The following is a 13,919-nucleotide window of genomic DNA, read 5'->3' as shown; positions in this document are numbered from 1 at the left end:
ACCTTCTATACCACGACTTAGGTGCCCTTGAGCAAGGCATCGAACACTCCCCGGGCGCCGCAGCATAAATGGCTGCCCACTGCTCCGGGTGTGTGTTCACAGTGTGTGTGTGTGCACTTCGGATGGGTTAAATGCAGAGCACGAATTCTGAGTATGGGTCACCATACTTGGCTGAATGTCACATCACTTTTTTCACTTTTCACACTTTTTTTTTAGATCTCCTCCTGTCACTACAATAGGTGCATCCTGCAGAACATTGAAATTATCTTTTTTTGATCCTGTTGTTTGTCATACTTATTTAATTTGGGGTTTTGTGTTTTTTTTTTTTATGCTGTTGTTTATGCAGCAGTAAGGTCCTTTGAATTCACTGAAATAATTTGAAATGACTGCAATGCAACAGACCTGGGACATTTTATATAAACCCGATTAAAGAAAAAAAAAATTGGGACACTGTACAAATTGTGAATAAAAACAGAATGCAGTGATGTGGAAGTTTCAAATTTCAATATTTTATTCAGAATACAACATATGACAACAGATGACATATCAAATGTTTAAACTGAGAAAAATTTCATTTTAAGGGAAAAATAAGTTGATTTTAAATTTCATGACATCAACACATCTAAAAACGGAAACGGCGAATGGCACGGTGGATTGTGTTCACCGACAATGTTTTCTAGAAGTATCCCTGAACCCATGTTGTGATTTCCATTACAGTACCATTCCTGTATGTGATGCAGTGCTGTCTAAGGGCCAGAAAATCACGGGCATCCAGTATGGTTTTCCGGCCTCGACCCTTACGCACAGAGTTTGTTCCAGATTCTCTGAATCGTTGGATGATATTATGCACTGTAGATGATGATAACTTCAAACTCTTTGCAATTTTTCTCTGAGAAACTCCTTTCTGATATTGCTCCACTATTTTTCACTTCAGCATTGGGGGAATTGGTGATCCTCTGCCCATCTTGACTTCTGAGAGACACTGCCACTCCGAGAGGCTCTTTTTATACCCAGTCATGTTGCAAATTGGTCCTCCAGCTGTTCCTTATATGTACATTTAACTTTTCCAGCCTCTTATTGCTACCTGTCTCACCATTTTTGGAATGTGTAGCTCTCATGAAATCCAAAATGATCCAAGATTTGGCATGACATTTCAAAATGTCTCACTTTCAACATTTGATAAATTTAATATTTTTTCACAAATCCATGCTATTGATCAGTCTCCACGTGTGTATGCTAATTTTACAAAAAATATTAACCAATCTAAAGTCTTAAAAATAGCTTGAGAACAAATCTCGTAACTCCATTGGACAATTAAACTGCCTGAGAAGTCTCGTAACTCCACCTCTTCTTCACACCGTGTGAGCTTCTCAGCATAATCAAGACTGAGTCGCAACGAATCCTCGTCGAGGAATACATCCTTTGAGGTAAATGTCCTCAAAACAATGGTTATTCATGATTCAGTTATATGAATTATATAATAACAGTTTATATATATTATGTATAACAGTTTTATCTCAAAGTAATGGTAGTGCTGAGGTGTCATGTATCGTTTCTGAGGACGCTAGATTTTTCTTTCTGCTAGGTCTAGCATTGGACGCTAGCTATTTTGTTGACTGAAATCTTCCGTGGTTTTGTTTCTGATGAGGATAATGAATTTAATGCAAAAATATAGCATGCCGTTGACTTAGTTAGCCACTATGCATTGGTTTTGTCGTCATGTTTGGTGAGATAGCTAACGTGATTTTCGTAGGGCTTAAAAAAAAATATTGACCACCACTATTTCTGGCACTTGTCTGAGGATCTGACAATCCACTAAACCCTGTGCATTGCAGATAAAACAAGATTGTATCTTACAATGTCAAGGCATGCTGTCATGTTCATCACTTTAAGCAAGCTAGCTGGCTTCTTGCCTCTTTATCATATGTAAACATGCCGTATAATTAAGGGAAATTATCATTTGACTTTTATTCATTATTTTTTTTGCAGCAACCTTGTCTGTGTCCTTAGAGGAACTCCGTCAGATGTGGCTTCTATTCAGACCACCTGAAGATCAAAGAGCTGAATTCAAACACCTCCAAGACCTGAAGCAAGTCATCCCAAAGGACTTAAACAGATTTACGACAATTCACTAGCTTAAAGCCCATGTTGCAAGTTAACCACCACTGTCTATTAATTGGTACATAAATCACTCAAGATATGTATATAATTTTTAAAATGTCTCAAAAGTGGTCTTAAAGACCAGTTTTTTTAATGTTTTTGGTATTAATGTTTTTTTTACGCATTTCGGTGATGACGTCACATTGGGGAGAAGTGGAGGAAAGGTAGCCTCAGCCTAGTATGATGCCGCGTTCCAGGCAACCCATAACCCGTGTTTTTCCAACAGTCAAACCCGTGGACTTCCCATCTGTGTACTCGTACTAAATCGATGTATTCTGAGTTCCGACGTCACACAGCACGCGAAACAACAATGACAGCCCCCACGGATAATACTGCCTACGGATGCAGTGTTTATGCAAGTGGTACATGTTGAAAAAATGATTTTAGGACAATGTAACGTTGCAATAAAATTAATAATCTAGCTAAAGTTTGGCGTAACTTGCCTGGAACGGTACAAAGTCGTTAGTCGTGGTTTGAAAGTGATTCTCAAAAACCTGCATGGAACGCAGCATCAGAACTATGTAGACTGACTGGGATGAAGAAGAGGTGGCAAGAGCCAACATGTATGATGGCCCGCAGCCATATAATATCGAACCAGCCAGACGTGAGAGGGCAAATGAGGGATTGCCAAGAACTGATGGCAGTCAAAGCCAATTAAATGCATGGTCCGAGGAAAATGAGTGGAGAGTTGGTGAAGTATCCTGGTGAGTTGCTATCATTTAGCAATGCAGCAATGAGCACTGGAGCTAGTCTACGAGTCTTCTTTTTTTGTTGCTGCAAACATAGCCGTGTGTCTGTCGCTGGGTTTAGCAGGTGCTTGTGTGGGCGGTGCCGTCCCATGGAAACTGCGTTGGAAAGCTTGTGCTATAGGGAAGTGAGTGCGGTTTGTTCGCTGTTGGTCGATATCTATCTATCTATCTATCTATCTATCTATCTATCTATCTATCTATCTATCTATCTATCTATCTATCTATCTATCTGTCTGTCTGTCTGTCTATCTATCTATATATCTAGTCTATCTATCTATATCTGAACACTCACGTCTACTACTCGTCTCTGTAGTCACTCTCAATGCTCTCAAGGCGGGCTTTGGTAAATTCTCTCCCCAACGTGACATAATGCAATGCATTGTGGGGAAAGGAGAATTGTTGCAAACCCCTGTAAGATAGTACCTACTTTTTCAAATTATTTTCCATTTTGTGATACCCAACAACATAAAATACAATGGATAACAGTTTAAATGTTTATTACCAACAAGCAAATTGCTCAAATTCATTGAAAAATTAAACCTGCAACACAGCCTTTAATATAGGATGCAGTATTAACACAGTCAATATGATGGCAATGTTATCTAAGTTACACTATGATATCAGTTATTGATGTATTTCAAAAATATACTTATTACTAGGCTTATTATGCATGTTCATTTAAGTTTTAAAATGTATCTTATATAATACTTGAATTAAATTGGATGTTTTGGATACCACCATTAAATTACTGTTTTCATTTTTATTTTACTGACTTTAAGTTCAACTGTTAGGCCTACTTATAGACTATGCCTCTCTTGGCACTGTGCATGTAAAACACCCCAAGTAACAAGGTTTTTATTTATGGGAGAAAAAAAGGATGTCTACTGGCGCCAAGTAAGCCTCTTTGGATACAACGAGTGATAAATAGTTAGGTTAGATAAATGCTTCAGTGCAGAAGGAAGCCCGTGAGCCTCGAAGCTAAATTGACGAGCAGATTAGGCAAATTACCGCCTATTAGTCATCTTAATCATCTCATCGTTTTTTTTTTTGTATTGCATCACTTATGACTCTCAAACCTTTAAAATAGAGTTTAGGAAGATGTATGTAACCACAGTCGTTAGCTTTAGTTAACTAGTTAGCCTTTTCTCTTGTCAAAAGATTCAAGGCAATCGGCAATTTTCCGTGCAGATTAAATTCTGCCTATTAGACAGCCTAGTCAGTTTATCATTTTATTTTGGTATTGCATCACTCATAGCTCTAACGTTTACAATAGAGATTAGGAAGATGTATGTAACCACAATCAGTTGCTTTGATTAGCTCGTAAAGCCTTATTGTCTCTTGTCAAAAGGCTCAAAGTGACCGCAGACTTTGATGAACTGTTGGCAGCAGCGACATCTGTGTCCGTACCATTCTTATCAATGAGAGTGTAAACTCGTATCTCCATGCTCCCAAGTCATAAAACTTGTATCTCTGATAAAACATGATTTTGGGGAAATGTTTTGTTAATGTTGGTACACAACAATATATGAAAGCAATATAAGGTATAATACCAATTTTAACAATACAATGTTGAATAACTCAAAAAATATGCTGTTTTTTATTTTATTTCCTGAAAAATAATGATTTTGAAGATATGAGGATTCCGCCCGACAGTGACGATATATCATCTATATTCTATTGTGAATAAAATATAAGTTTATGAGATATGTAAATTATTCCATTCCTTTTTAACTCACATTTTGTACAGTGTCCCAACTTTTTTGGAATCGGGTTTGTAGATGTCTGTTTACAGAAAAATAATTGCAACCAGAATCAAGCACTTAGCAACACTATAACCTATGTTCATGTGATTTCAGTGCATTGACAAAGCCAGTGTTTGCCAAGTCCGCTTATTATAAGCGACTTTGGGCTTGTTTTTTTGTAAAGTCGCTTACAAATATTGGTAGTCGCGGGTCGCATTTTTTTGGGCTTGTTTCTAAAGTGTAGTTGCTTATTTGGGCTTGTTCCCAGCTCCATAATAAGTTATCAAGCAGATATTTTCTATGAGTTATTTAAACGTTCTCTCTGTCCCTCCCTCTCCCCCATACACACAGGGAACAGCTGAGATTTTTCACACCCACATCCTGCTTCTAATTGGCTCTGACCGAGATGGCAACGAGTACTAGCCAATCAGAGGCAGAGCAGGGCAATCTGTTTTTTTTCTGGTTGGGAAAACGTCGTCATTGAGTGACGTAAACTTTAAATAAATGAGCGCGAGTTGTGACTAATGGTGACTGACTGGACTTTTTAATTATCAGATGTTTACTGTGTATATAATGTACTCGGTACATCAGTCTATATTTGATATCCCATCAGTTTTCTATTGTTAAATAATGTTAAAAGGTGGTTTAACTCCCTCTTGTGGTCATTGTCCTGAAGCTCAGGGGGGAGAAAAATAAATAAACTGTACCTTGTGTGCAGTCTTGTAAGACTGCGCACAGTTTACCAAATCTGTCCACATGGATGTAAATTGACAGTCTGTACCCACAGTTTAAAATCCGTCCCCACGAATTGTAAAACCATGCACACAGTTTATTTATTATTCTCCTCCCAGAACCTGGGGGGGGGGGGGGGGGTGTCCGTAGAAAAAGTCGCTTGTTTTGGGCTTTTTTCACAGGCCTGGTTGCTTATTTGTCTCGCGAGATCTGGCAACACTGGACAAAGCCAGAGATCTGCTGGTTGATGAGCTCACCGCCATGACTGGAGAGAGTTACAGTAGAGCATATGGGGTAAGAGCATATACCTCAGTTTTAGTATAGAAGATAGTAATCATTTGACACAAGTAACTTATTTTTATTGTTCATTGAGTAATTGTTGTTCAGCATGTGAGGTAAAGACGAGACCATTTCAGGAGAGACTGTTACATAATAAACCCGAAGCCCATGTCTCTGTGTTACATTATTCTTGCCTGAATAAGATGCCAATAAACACATACAGACATCCACTCACATTGGGGGAGATATTGAAACTTAATCGATCTAATCTTTTAATCTAATATAATCTCTTTCCTCGGTTACAAAGTGTTTAATCTAGTGATTCAAATGTTTAAAGAGTGCAAACAAAAGAACTCTTTGCTTTTGTTAATATAGTTAAGATACCATCTTTTATATTCTCTTTATCTTTCCCCCTCTCTCTCTCTGTCTTTCTCTCTCTCTCTCTCTCTCTCTCTCTCTCTCTCTCTCAAAGGCCATGGTGTCTTATCAGGTGTTGTCTGAGATAGAGGAGGTGATCCAGTTTAAACTGGTTCCTGAGAGGAGGGTCATCATAAGAGAAACATGGTGGGAGGGGCTGCAGGTACTTGCCGAGTTAAAGGAGTATTCGGAATTATATATGTATATCTCTATAATCTAAGTTAAAATATGATTTATTACAAAATAACTTTGCAAATATACATTTTTAATTGTGTCACTACATGTTGTCATATAAACAGTGAGTCAGTAGTAATTCATTTCTAAGTTTCACAAAGAAAGGATTCATCAGACTGATTCAAAACCATAACTTCCATCTGTTGCTGTTTTGTTCCTACATCAATAATCCTGTCCTGACCTGGCTAATGTTATATGTGAAAACATTTTGTGGTTGGCTTGACATCAGCTCAGCAGGGTGCCTTGACGTAGCATGTCGGCTTGTGTTTCTTTTATATGCTCAGGTAGTTCGACAGGGGAAAACAAACATTTAACTGTGAGAACTAATGCTGCCAACCTGCAGACTTTTCCATTCATAAAGGGATGTGTGAGAGTGCAGAACTGATGTATTGTTGACAAGGAAATATTAGTCAACAGTTAATTGGTCAGCTTCAGTCCAGGAGATTTACAGACTCAGAATATTGAAATATGTTTTATTAAAGGGGGTTAATGTACAGTCAGCTTTTAATTTTTTATCCACTTTCACTGTTATGTGTAGAAGCAACTTATTCTGGCCAAGGACTGCCCACTTTATAATCTTAACACTAGCTCATAGTTTTGCTAAAAGTCAGTAGTCTGGCTATGCAATGGTAATAGCTGTAGACGCCTTCATCTTCGTCTTCATCTTTCTGTTGACACATTTTCTCAAATTAATGGCTAATACACCATTCTGTATAGCTGTCATCTGCTCAGTTTCTTGTCATTTATGTCAAAAAATGTCTCAGGTTACGAATGTAACCATGGTTCCCTGAGTAGGGAACGGGACTCTGCGTCCTCAAGGGGTCGCTATGGGGAACACCTCGTTGTGACCCGTGTCTGAAGCATACATTGAAAAAACACCAACAGTATACCCACGCTGCCATGCTGAGGGGAGTGCAGGCCAGAATCATGGCGAACACTAAGTACCATCTCTACCATTACCATGGGAGGTACCCTGAGACATTTAGATGGCTGTCTGTGACAGTACCCCTTATGGCCAAAGGTCTAAGCTACATACCCAACTTAATTGTTTGGGCCTCAGCCTGGGGTAGAGCTGAAGGCTAGGAATCAAGAACGATTCCTTTAAAGGGACACGGCTAAGAACCTAGCATTTTATACTAAGTCTTGCATGTCACACAACCCATTCTCACTCCCAAGGCGTCAAAAACTGAAGCATGGTCAATCGCCTCTAGCGTCACTATGAAGACGCAAATGTGCCAATCGGCGTCGCTATATCATTGCTTTCAGTGGGAAACCTTTGCCGTCAGTACTCCGACACGAAGGACATGAGATGTTTATCGATATGAAATCACGTTCAAGAAGTCTCATTCAGCACCAGAGGTGTCAAGTAATGAAGTAAAATTACTTTATTACCTTACTTAAGTAGAAATTTTGGGTATCTATGCTTTACTTGAGTAATTATTTTTCAGCCGACTTTTTACTTCTACTCCTTACATTTTCACGCAAGTGTCTGTACTTTCTACTCCTAACATTTTAAAAGTAGGTTCGTTACTGATATTTCATTTCGGCTTCATCATCATTAAAAAAAAAAAAAAAAAAACTATCCAGATAAATCGCGCCATCCGCTTGGAGTGAATTTGATTGTGGTTGGATGAGAAGTATAAACATATACCATTCCGACTCCCTATTGGTTTGTACGCGATCCATCGCACCTGCACATGACACAAATCACAGAATATCTGTATCTGTGCAGATCTTTTCATAAATACGGTTTACAAAAATTCACGGAGCAGTCGGTTTCTCAACTACTGTAAAGTTTTCGCTGTTCACCGCTCATCACACCACATCTGTTTCCTCCAGTGACAATCTAGCCCTTAACACATATGAACGCATACTTTAATTACACTTATTTAAATATACTTAATTTATTCATACGTACTTTATACACTACTGTGCAAAAGTCTTAGTCACGTTAGTATTTTCACCCAAAAGAATGGTGTTCGGCCAGTTATTTATATATTTTGCTGAAGTGTGTCAGTAGAAAATATCAGTTTACATTTCCAAACATTCATTTTGCCGTTGTCAGACTGCTTGTGCATTCAAAATCGCACTAGATTATTATTAAAATAAATGGCAAACTGATATTTCCTTCTGACACACTACAGCAAAAGATATAAATAACTGGCTTAAAACCCTTTTTTGGGGTGAAAATACTAATGTCCCTAAGACTTTTGCATAGTACTGTACTTTACAAACGAAATTGTTGCTACTTTATAAAGAATGACCATACAGTAATTCACAGAACTGATTAAAGACAGTGACAGACAGCACTCATTTTAAGTAAATATCAGAGAGATATTTAGAGATACAGCGGAAAGATTATGTGTGGTTTTGTATTAAATAATTACCCAGATTGTGAAATACATTTATTAGCCTTAGAGTAAGGGAAGAACAACTTGGGAAACAAGAGCATCCAAGGTGAAAGCTATGGATTTATTTTAAATATTTGTAATGTTCTTTAATGTTATCCATAGTTTTTTTTTTTTTTGTTTTTTTTTTTTTAAGTATCGGTTCAGGTTTTTAAAAGTATCGAAATGGCACCGGACCCTACTTCAAAGTTATTATTTCTCACTGGCTCATTTACCAAATGAGTGCTTTCTCTTCGTCCTCCGCAAAATAAGCCACTGTAGGTAGTTCGGTAGCGAGACGTTTGAATAAATTAGCATTTGCGATTGACAACGTGATTGACAATGTTGTGATAAGTAGACTATACCAACTTTGTAACTCGTCACCCCCCCCCAACACTGAACATAGCAGACATATGTAGCGAATACAGGAAGGTATCAATCAAGAAGGTATCAGGATTATGAGTTATTTTTCATTTTTATTTTTTGATTAATCACTTAGATTAATCATTCATTCTGACAGCACTAATGCTTATTGTAAAAAGACAACCATACAAGGGTAATTGTTACTAAGCCTGCCCTGGGTACACCAATGTTCTTGTCCATTGCCCTCGCAGATTCCTGCAGCTAAGCTTGGATGTATATTTACATTCCATTAAAGGTTATTGATGACATGCCTCTGAAGTTTGACTTTTTTCACCATTACAATACTTATAGGCAACTAATCATCATATCTCTAGTTCTTTGATGTATTTGCATTGTACTAAAGTTCGTTCATTTTCAATGGGCACATATGTTTATTTCAATGAGCTGAAACAGGTAGCCTAGTGCATCCCAAATTTTTCAACATGAACATTTTAATATAACATTATAGTCATTATGGCCTATGGCCTTTAGAAAAATGTTTTTTTTAACGGGGTGGGGTAGTGCACAATAGGCACCTGTGGCGTGGCCTAAGGTTTTGTTCTTAATGGCATTTTTTTCCATTACATTACTTTTATACTTTAAGTAGTTGTGAAACCAGTACTTTTACACGTTTACTTGAGTAAAAAGCTTGAGTTGATACTTCAACTTCTACAAAAGTCTTTTTAAACCATAATATCTATACTTCTACTTGAGAAATGAATGTGAATACTTTTGACACCAGTGTTCACCATACATCGTGATACTTTCCATCAGTTTACAAGTGCCACAGGTTGGGTGAGTAGTTGTAAATACGCTCTTTTAATGCCTGTTAAAAAATGTATCCTGTCTTCTCAATTTAATCAGATTAGCACCGTATGTTTAATCGCTGTATTATATCAGTCATCCGAGGCTGTCTTTGAGTTTCATTGCGTTTAACTAAATGAACACAGCTGCTAACTGAGGTGATTAAACTTTATCTGTCACGTGACGTGCCATAGACCTTGAATACGTTTTATATTAATTTCAGGTTCAAAGATGCAAGTTGTTTTTGAAGTAAAATCGTGATAACCACGACACTTACAATAGTGACAAATGAAATTTGAAGTTAAAACACAGTAATGACATTTACCATGCTTTTACCACAGTAACTGTAGTTTTACTATGGTATAGTAATGGTACAAAAATCACCAAACTAACTATGTTTGTATCACTGTAATGGTAGTGTTTTGATAAGCTTTTATTTGACAGATATCACAGTAATCATATGTACTGTACCATGCCTTTAATACCTTTTAAAAATAAATAAATAAATAAATAATGTATTTTTCCCATCTTGCAGTTCATTCATATCAGTTTATATCTTAAATATTATGCTCACAGATCATTATTAACATTCTGTATATAATTCTATTTTATTTTCTCTCCCCTTTTTTATTATTTTTATTTTTAGCTGAAAAGACGTGAAGGAAGCAGTCAGCTCAGTCGTGTTTGTGGAGAGGTATTCCTTCAGAAATGGAGAAGACAGAAAGCTGCGAAGGCAGACATTTGCAGAGGTAGGTCTGTGATAGTTTTACCCTTTTATCAAACATTCCTGCTGTTATCATTTGTACAGCATTTGTTGTTGTACCCACACTTGCCATCTTTGCACTTGACCTCTTGATTACTTATTTGACGTATTTCCTGTATTTGGCCAAGTGTTCGAGTGAGCATGATGACCACAAGTGTGTGTCGAACTTTTCATGACCTGATGGCAGTGGTTCCCAATCCTGGTCCTGGAGAGCCCCCAGCACTGACGGTTTTGGTGTCTCTCTTATGTCAATGTCAATGTCACCTTTATTTATATAGCGCTTTAAACAAAATACATTGCGTCAAAGCAACTGAACAACATTCATTAGGAAAACAGTGTCAATAATGCAAAAATGAGAGTTAAAGGCAGTTCATCATTGGATTCAGTTATGTCATCTCTGTTCAGTTAAATAGTGTCTGTGCATTTATTTGCAATCAAGTCAACGATATCGCTGTAGATGAAGGGTCCCCAACTAAGCAAGCCAGAGGCGACAGCGGCAAGGAACCGAAACTCCATCGGTGACAGAATGGAGAAAAAAAACCTTGGGAGAAACCAGGCTCAGTTGGGGGGCCAGTTCTCCTCTGACCAGACGAAACCAGTAGTTCAATTCCAGGCTGCAGCAAAGTCAGATTGTGCAGAAGAATCATCTGTTTCCTGTGGTCTTGTCCTGGTGCTCCTCTGAGACAAGGTCTTTACAGGGGATCTGTATCTGGGGCTCTAGTTGTCCTGGTCTCCGCTGTCTTTCAGGGATGTAGAGGTCCTTTCTAGGTGCTGATCCACCATCTGGTCTGGATACGTACTGGATCCGGGTGACTGCAGTGACCCTCTGATCTGGACACAGACTGGATCTGGTGGCCACGGTGACCTCGGAACAAGAGAGAAACAGACAAATATTAGCGTAGATGCCATTCTTCTAATGATGTAGCAAGTACATAGGTTGTTATGGGAAGTGTTTCCGGTTTACCTAATTAATGCAGCCTAAAAATCCTTTAACGGATTTGGATAATAAAAGCATATTAGTATGTTATGTGTATGCCAGGTTAAAGAGATGGGTCTTTAATCTAGATTTAAACTGCAAGAGTGTGTCTGCCTCCCGAACAATGTTAGGTAGGTTATTCCAGAGTTTGGGCGCCAAATAGGAAAAGGATCTGCCGCCTGCAGTTGATTTTGATATTCTAGGTATTATCAAATTTCCTGAGTTTTGAGAACGTAGCGGACGTAGAGGATTATAATGTAAAAGGAGCTCATTCAAATACTGAGGTGCTAAACCATTCAGGGCTTTATAAGTAATAAGCAATATTTTAAAATCTATGCGATGTTTGATAGGGAGCCAGTGCAGTGTTGACAGGACCGGGCTAATATGGTCATACTTCCTGGTTCTAGTAAGAACTCTTGCTGCTGCATTTTGGACTAGCTGTAGTTTGTTTACTAAGCGTGCAGAACAACCACCCAATAAAGCATTACAATAATCTAACCTTGAGGTCATAAATGCATGGATTAACATTTCTGCATTTGACATTGAGAGCATAGGCCGTAATTTAGATATATTTTTAAGATGGAAAAATGCAGTTTTACAAATGCTAGAAACGTGGCTTTCTAAGGAAAGATTGCGATCAAGTAGCACACCTAGGTTCCTAACTGATGATGAAGAATTGACAGAGCAACCATCAAGTCTTAGACAGTGTTCCAGGTTATTACAAGCAGAGTTTTTAGGTCCTATAATTAACACCTCTGTTTTTTCAGAATTTAGCAGTAAGAAATTACTCGTCATCCAGTTTTTTATATCGACTATGCAATCCATTAGTTTTTCAAATTGGTGTGTTTCACCGGGCTGCGAAGAAATATAGAGCTGAGTATCATCAGCATAACAGTGAAAGCTAACACCATGTTTCCTGATGATATCTCCCAAGGGTAACATATAAAGCGTGAAGAGTAGCGGCCCTAGTACTGAGCCTTGAGGTACTCCATACTGCACTTGTGATCGATGGGATACATCTTCATTCACTGCTACGAACTGATGGCGGTCATATAAGTACGATTTAAACCATGCTAATGCACTTCCACTGATGCCAACAAAGTATTCAAGTCTATGCAAAAGAATGTTGTGGTCAATTGTGTCAAACGCAGCACTAAGATCCAATAAAACTAATAGAGAGATACACCCACGATCAGATGATAAGAGCAGATCATTTGTAACTCTAAGAAGAGCAGTCTCAGTACTATGATACGGTCTAAATCCTGACTGGAAATCCTCACATATACCATTTTTCTCTAAGAAGGAATATAATTGTGTGGATACCACCTTTTCTAGTATCTTGGACAGAAAAGGGAGATTCGAGATTGGTCTATAATTAACTAGTTCTTTGGGGTCAAGTTGTGTTTTTTTGATGAGAGGCTTAATAACAGCCAGTTTGAAGGTTTTGGGGACATGTCCTAATGACAATGAGGAATTAATAATAGTCAGAAGAGGATCTATGACTTCTGGAAGCACCTCTTTCAGGAGCTTAGATGGTATAGGGTCTAACATATATGTTGTTGGTTTAGATGATTTAATAAGTTTATACAATTCTTCCTCTCCTATAGTAGAGAATGAGTGGAACTGTTCCTCAGGGGATCTATAGTGCACTGTCTGATGTGATACTGTAGCTGACGGCTGAATGGTTGCAATTTTATCTCTAATAGTATTGATTTTAGAAGTAAAGTAGTTCATAAAGTCATTACTGCTATGGTGTTGGGAAATGTCAACACTTGTTGAGGCTTTATTTTTCGTTAATTTAGCCACTGTATTGAATAAATACCTGGGGTTATGTTTGTTTTCTTCTAAAAGAGAAGAAAACTAATCGGATCTAGCAGTTTTTAATGCTTTTCTGTAGGATATGTTACTTTCCCGCCAAGCAATACGAAATACCTCTAGTTTTGTTTTCCTCCAACTGCGCTCCATTTTTCGGGCTGCTCTCTTTAGGGTGCGAGTATGCTCATTATACCATGGTGTCAAACTGTTTTCCTTAACCTTCCTTAAGCGTAAAGGAGCAACTTTATTTAAAGTGCTAGAAAAGAGAGAGTCCATAGTTTCTGTTACATCATCAAGTTGTTCTGAGGTTTTGGATATGCTAAGGAATTTGGATACAATCAGGAAGATAACTTAAAAAGCAGTCTTTTGTGTTAGAAGTGATGGTTCTTCCATACTTGTAACAAGAAGTAGAATTTACAATTTTGGCTATATGAATTTTGCAAAGAACTAAATAATGAT

General features: G+C 37.9%; 1 pseudogene; it reads left to right on the top strand.

Moving 5' to 3' along the window:
- Positions 1–6,137: 6,137 nt before the first annotated feature.
- LOC132098233 (serine/threonine-protein kinase mTOR-like) overlaps positions 6,138–13,919 on the top strand; it is a 121,744-nt pseudogene continuing 113,962 nt past the window's right edge.

The sequence above is a fragment of the Carassius carassius genome, chromosome 21 (genome assembly GCF_963082965.1).
Source record: "Carassius carassius chromosome 21, fCarCar2.1, whole genome shotgun sequence".
Taxonomy (NCBI): domain Eukaryota; kingdom Metazoa; phylum Chordata; class Actinopteri; order Cypriniformes; family Cyprinidae; genus Carassius; species Carassius carassius.
Note: the sequence above shows the minus strand (reverse complement) of the source record. Positions and strands in the feature narration are given on the sequence as shown.